Below are 5,189 nucleotides of genomic sequence, written 5' to 3'. Positions count from 1 at the left end.
ATGAGTCGGAATCGACTTGTAGGTAATAGGTTTGGTTTGGTTTTGGAAGGGGATTGTCGGCATTCTTTCTGGACGTAGATGTTGGATTTACAAGTATTGAACATCAATTTGTGCAATTTATTTTAATGTGTGTTAGCCCTATGAAGGTCAAAAATATATCTAGGATATGTGCGTAGCCGTAAAAATCTGGGGAAAAACAGCTATAAAAATATTAGCAGTGGTTATCGCTGGACGCTGGCATTTCCAACGATTCTAATTTTCAATATACTGTTCTGATCTTCCTCAAAGAAAATGTTTCCTTTCATAGTTAAAAAGGAAATAAAACCTTTGAGTTTTTCCAGCTACCAATGTTTCCTAGCTCTGGGAACTCGTCCCGCCGCCCCGGCTTTTCTTCTTCACTGAAGGAGGAGGGAAGACGGACCAGGACGCAGGCCCACTAGAGCCACCCGACATTGTCGCGTTTGAACGTTTGTCAGATCCTCGGCCGCCATTTTACGGGTGGGGGGAGGGCGGGGAGAGTTACGCCCCAAGGCAACGCCACCGCCGATCGCGGGACCGGCTCACCGCCTCCTCGAGTCGCTTCCCGGGTCTCCGCTGCCAGCCGGACAGGTCCCCGTGTCCCCTCGCGGCCGGCCAGCTCCCGCCGCTTCCCGCCACGTCGCGGAGGGGCGGAGCCCGAGCCCCCGGCGTCTGCCTCTGGGCCTCGGACGCCCCAGAAAACGCCCGTTTCACAGAACCTAAGAGCCGAGATGCAAGCTGTTTCTCCTTTTGAATACGTGCTCGAGTTCAGCAGGCAACGCGTATTCTGCGCAAACCTCGCGAGCAGCGGGACCACGCCGCCCAAACGAGCCCTTTAACGGCGCAGAGTTCTTTCCTCACTATGACCTCGTGGCGCAATGGTAGCGCGTCTGACTCCAGATCAGAAGGTTGCGTGTTCAAGTCACGTCGGGGTCATTGTCGCCTTTTTTTCCCCCACCTGGATCTACGAAGAATGTAATTAATGAGTGGGTTCTAAATCGTTAACGGGACTCTTTGGCCACATGCAAGACCTATTATTCTTCCAGTTCACAGAAAATCTCGCTCTTTTTTCCTTTCATCGGGAAAAATAGGTTAATAAACTCGCGATTGCGAGAGAATTTCCGTCTGGTGACTGACAGGAGGCACCGCATTGAGCCTTAGAGTATCTCCCGAGGAAGCAGAACTTATGCAGCCAGCACAGGCGGGTGCCACCGACCCCCTCGCGTCCTGGAACGGCCTCTCCAGTTACCACAACTGCCCCACCCCACCGCACCCCACCGCCTCCGCAAAGGCCACGTCCATTTATCGCCTCCCGCAGCTCACCTTTTAAGGTTATTTTGTTAGAAAGGAAGAGTAGGATATTTATTGATCTGAGACAACGTTAAGTATGTCAAATGTAGGGTAATCACTAAAAGACTAGAGGTAGTATCAGTAATTGATATGCAGACAAAAAAATCAGTTAAAGATACCAAGATTTGCGTAAAAAAATTAACAAGGTTGGTCAGGTAGTTCCCAACTTAGGACAGGTTCAGTTCCGACAACTCAGACTTAAGTCAGTTCTGACATAAGTTGAATACTTTTTTTTTTTTTAATCAGTGTCTTTATAAATCCGATCTTTGTCTTTGGAGAATGAAAACGTTACATATAATCTAACAGCTCTGATGACATCAAGAAATTACATGCTGCAGAAGTGTATATAGTACATATTACTAACAAATGGGTCGTTTGGGGTAACTGGAATATGTTGTAAGCAGGGGACTACCTGTACATAGAATTCTGCATACAACAAATACGGAACAATGTTCTTGAGTTCACATGGAACATTTTATAAACACTTTTTAGATTTAGGCCATAAAGCACATTTTAGGCCATAAAGAAAATCTGAACAAATTTCAAAGCATAGTTATTATCCAAGCTATTTCTCAGACCAAATTACTATTAAACTAGAAATCAACAGGAAAAAATAACTTCTTATATTAGGGTATTTGAAAGCACTTCTAAATTACTTCATGAATCAAACACAAAAATTAGACACTTAAGACAAATACGAAAAAAAAAAAAAAAGTAATATAGACATTGCAAACGGCAATGTTAAACTTTACCTGAGCCCTGTGATCCTGGAAAACAGCAAAGGTTAAAAAATCCCCCTCTTCCCCACCCTTTGTATTCTGGAAAACGACTTACAGCAGGGAACTATCCTTCCCCGTGTGATTTAGGTCAGACTCATGGATGCATCCTTGTTTACCTATGACAAGGTCAAACACCAATGGCGACCCTCCAAATTCCCAGCCTTTGCCTCATGAATGATTAGCTGAACTGCTTGTCCCCACTGATCAGTAGGAACTAAATGTTTGTTGACCAAAATGTGGTAAAGCTCTCCTTTCTCTAGGTTCCTCAACTTTGGCCCACTGTCATCCTGAGCAAACCTAGCACCCTTCCTGTCTTAGTTTTGGAGGTCTGGTGACGCAGTGGTTAAGTGCTCAGCTGCTAATCAAAAGGTCAGCAGTTCCAACCCACCTGCCACTCCACAGGAGAAACATGTGGCAGTCTGCTTCTGTAAAGATTACAACCTTAGAAGCCCTGTGAGGCAGCTCCAGTCCGTCCTATAGGGTGGCTAAGAACTGAAATTGACTAGACAGCAATGGGTTTGATTTTGGCTGGTTGTCTTAGTTCTAGAGCTGCTATAACAGAAATACCAAAGTGGTGGCTTTAATGAACCAAAATTTATTTTCTTTTAGTTTAAGAGGCTAGAAGTCCAAATTCAGGGCTCCGGCTCTAGGGGAAGGTTGTCTCTCTCTGTCCGCTCTGGGGAAGGTCCTTGTCTCTTTTTAGCTTCTATTTCTTGGCATCGCATTTGTCTTCCCCCATCTCTGCTTGCTTGCTGTGTGTTTAATCTGTTCTTTTATATATCAAAGGTAATTGGCTTAAAACACACCCTACACTGATATGGGCTCCTTAACCTAACAAGGAAAACCCATTCCCAAATGGGATTACAAACACAAGTATAGGGGTTAGAATTTACAATGCATATTTTTGGGGAACAGAGTTTAATCCATAACATCTCCCTAAGAATTCTTCCAAGGAAATAGGCTGGTTTCAGTGTAAAACACCTATTTGATCACGTCATCCTTTTATTCCACTTCCCCATACCCTGTTCTTTCTAGCTTTGTCCACTCCACTATAAAAGCAAACCCCATTTGTCTAGTCTTGAGACACTTGCTGACTTTATGGCTGGAGTGTTCTTTGTATTGCAAGGCTCCTTCTATTGCAGTGGTGCCTCCCCCCCCGCCCCCGCCACCTAGCGATAATCCTTTAGATAAAGTCTCTCCTTACTAACTCCAGATTTGTATTTTATTTGATGCAAGGAGGAGATTAAAACTATCTCTATTTGCAGATGATAGGATTGCAAAACATGAGTCAGCTGAAAAATTGCTAAAAACAGGAAGAAAAATCAGTAAGATAGTGAAATATAAAATTCATGTACAGGAATTACTACTTTTTATAAAATCACCCAACAACTACTGTTCTAGGAAAAATCACCACAAAGTTATAGTAAGCAAAAAGAAAGGTTTTATTCGTCATATATTCAAAGAAGCAAAAGTAGGAAATGGACAAGTCTGCTGCCAGAGCCGTCTGTTCAAGTGCAAGGAACGTACAGAATCATCAGTATTACCATTACGAATAGATAAAATCATTGAAAGCTTCACCTTTTCAGATTGGCTAAAAACTGTCCGATCACTTTGATTCTACATTTTGAATTATCTTTCCTAATCAACATTGGTACAGGTTTCAGTAAGGAGGGTCTTCATCGCTCCAACAAATCTTACTATTCACTAAATGCTAACAGGAAAAGGTTAAGAATGCAACGTATATGGATCTTTTGTGCTGATTAGTTTGTGTGAAAGGTTCCCTAAAAGATGTTTTCCAAGATTGTCCCAGCTATTGTCTTTATTCCTCAGGGCCCAGTTGATGTGTCCTTGTGAGTCCACCCCCAGCTGGGTCACATTGTTTATACTCAAGGACAGGGAAAAATGGCTCCAATATTATCTCCTAAATCACTATTTAGATGGAAGGAATGAAAGAGGACAGAGGTGGAAACAAAATTTTTCACATATATTTTTATGTCATTTTGATTTTTTGTCACAATGTGAATGCATTACCTAGTTTTAAAAAAAAGTTATTAACGTTAGATTAGTGAATTTTGTACTTCTTGAGGACACGTATAGCCCTTCCAAAGGACCCTTGAGCATGAATTGTTTTTAAGGACAGGAGTTGGGCATACAGGAAGCTCAGTTTCAGTAAATAGCTTCAGTGAGGCTGAGGGATCTGGGAAATCTGAAAGGGATAGGCAAAGAATAGGTTTCTAGAACAAAATCTCTGACATCTGTATCTAAGGGTTCTGGAATCAGAGAGATGCCCTGGCTGAGGCTTGTGTGGGAATGGGCCAGAGTCAGAAGGGAAGCAGTGGAGTAGTCAGGCTCTGGAGGCTGCTATGTGTGACTCCCATGTGTGACTTCTGTGTGTCATGTGAGTGGCACACTGTCCCTAATCTTGTACTTGACATTTCTAATGTGACTTCTTCCGTAAGTCCTCCCATTTATGATGCCCCATATTTGGCCCTCTTGTGTGTGCGATCAGTGTGTGGCCCTTTTCTGTGGACCCCATCAATGTGACCCTTGCCCTTTGGCTTCCTTTGGTTAATGTGAAGCATCAACAGGAGTAAGGAAGAAAAACAGCACTTATTCCCAAGCTGCAGGGTCACTGTAAACTGACCTCCTCCTGTCAGATGACCTGCTCCAAAGGGCTCTGTCCCCAGGTTCTAGTAGCTACTGCCTCCCCTCTGATCTTTAGGAGTAAAGGTAGTGACTGCTGTAGAGAAACAACTTTCACCAAAGAGATTTTTATTGTGACATATCAGAAAAGAAAATGAGAAATTGGCTGCGAGCACTCAGACTGAAACCCAAAGTACAACCTATAAGTGCTTTTTATAGAATTTTGACAAGTGCTGATTCATAAGGAGTATATTGCTTACAGACTGTGATTGGTTAAAGTAAAGACAAAGAACTAAGATCCTAACTGGGTGATCTTTTCTTATTTTTCTTTTCTAACGATGTCTCTTGGCTCAGGGGTCCTGGGTCTGTCACATGTTGATTGTTTTTTATTTGTTATGC

General features: G+C 43.0%; 1 non-coding gene across 1 annotated transcript; it reads left to right on the top strand.

Annotated features, from left to right (window-relative positions):
* Nucleotides 1-882: 882 nt before the first annotated feature.
* Nucleotides 883-954, top strand: TRNAW-CCA (transfer RNA tryptophan (anticodon CCA)). Its single transcript has one exon. It is a non-coding gene; the product is annotated as a tRNA-Trp (tRNA).
* Nucleotides 955-5,189: the final 4,235 nt, after the last annotated feature.

This window comes from Loxodonta africana, chromosome 2 (assembly GCF_030014295.1).
Source record: "Loxodonta africana isolate mLoxAfr1 chromosome 2, mLoxAfr1.hap2, whole genome shotgun sequence".
In the NCBI taxonomy this organism is placed as follows: Eukaryota; Metazoa; Chordata; class Mammalia; order Proboscidea; family Elephantidae; genus Loxodonta; species Loxodonta africana.
Note: the sequence above shows the minus strand (reverse complement) of the source record. Positions and strands in the feature narration are given on the sequence as shown.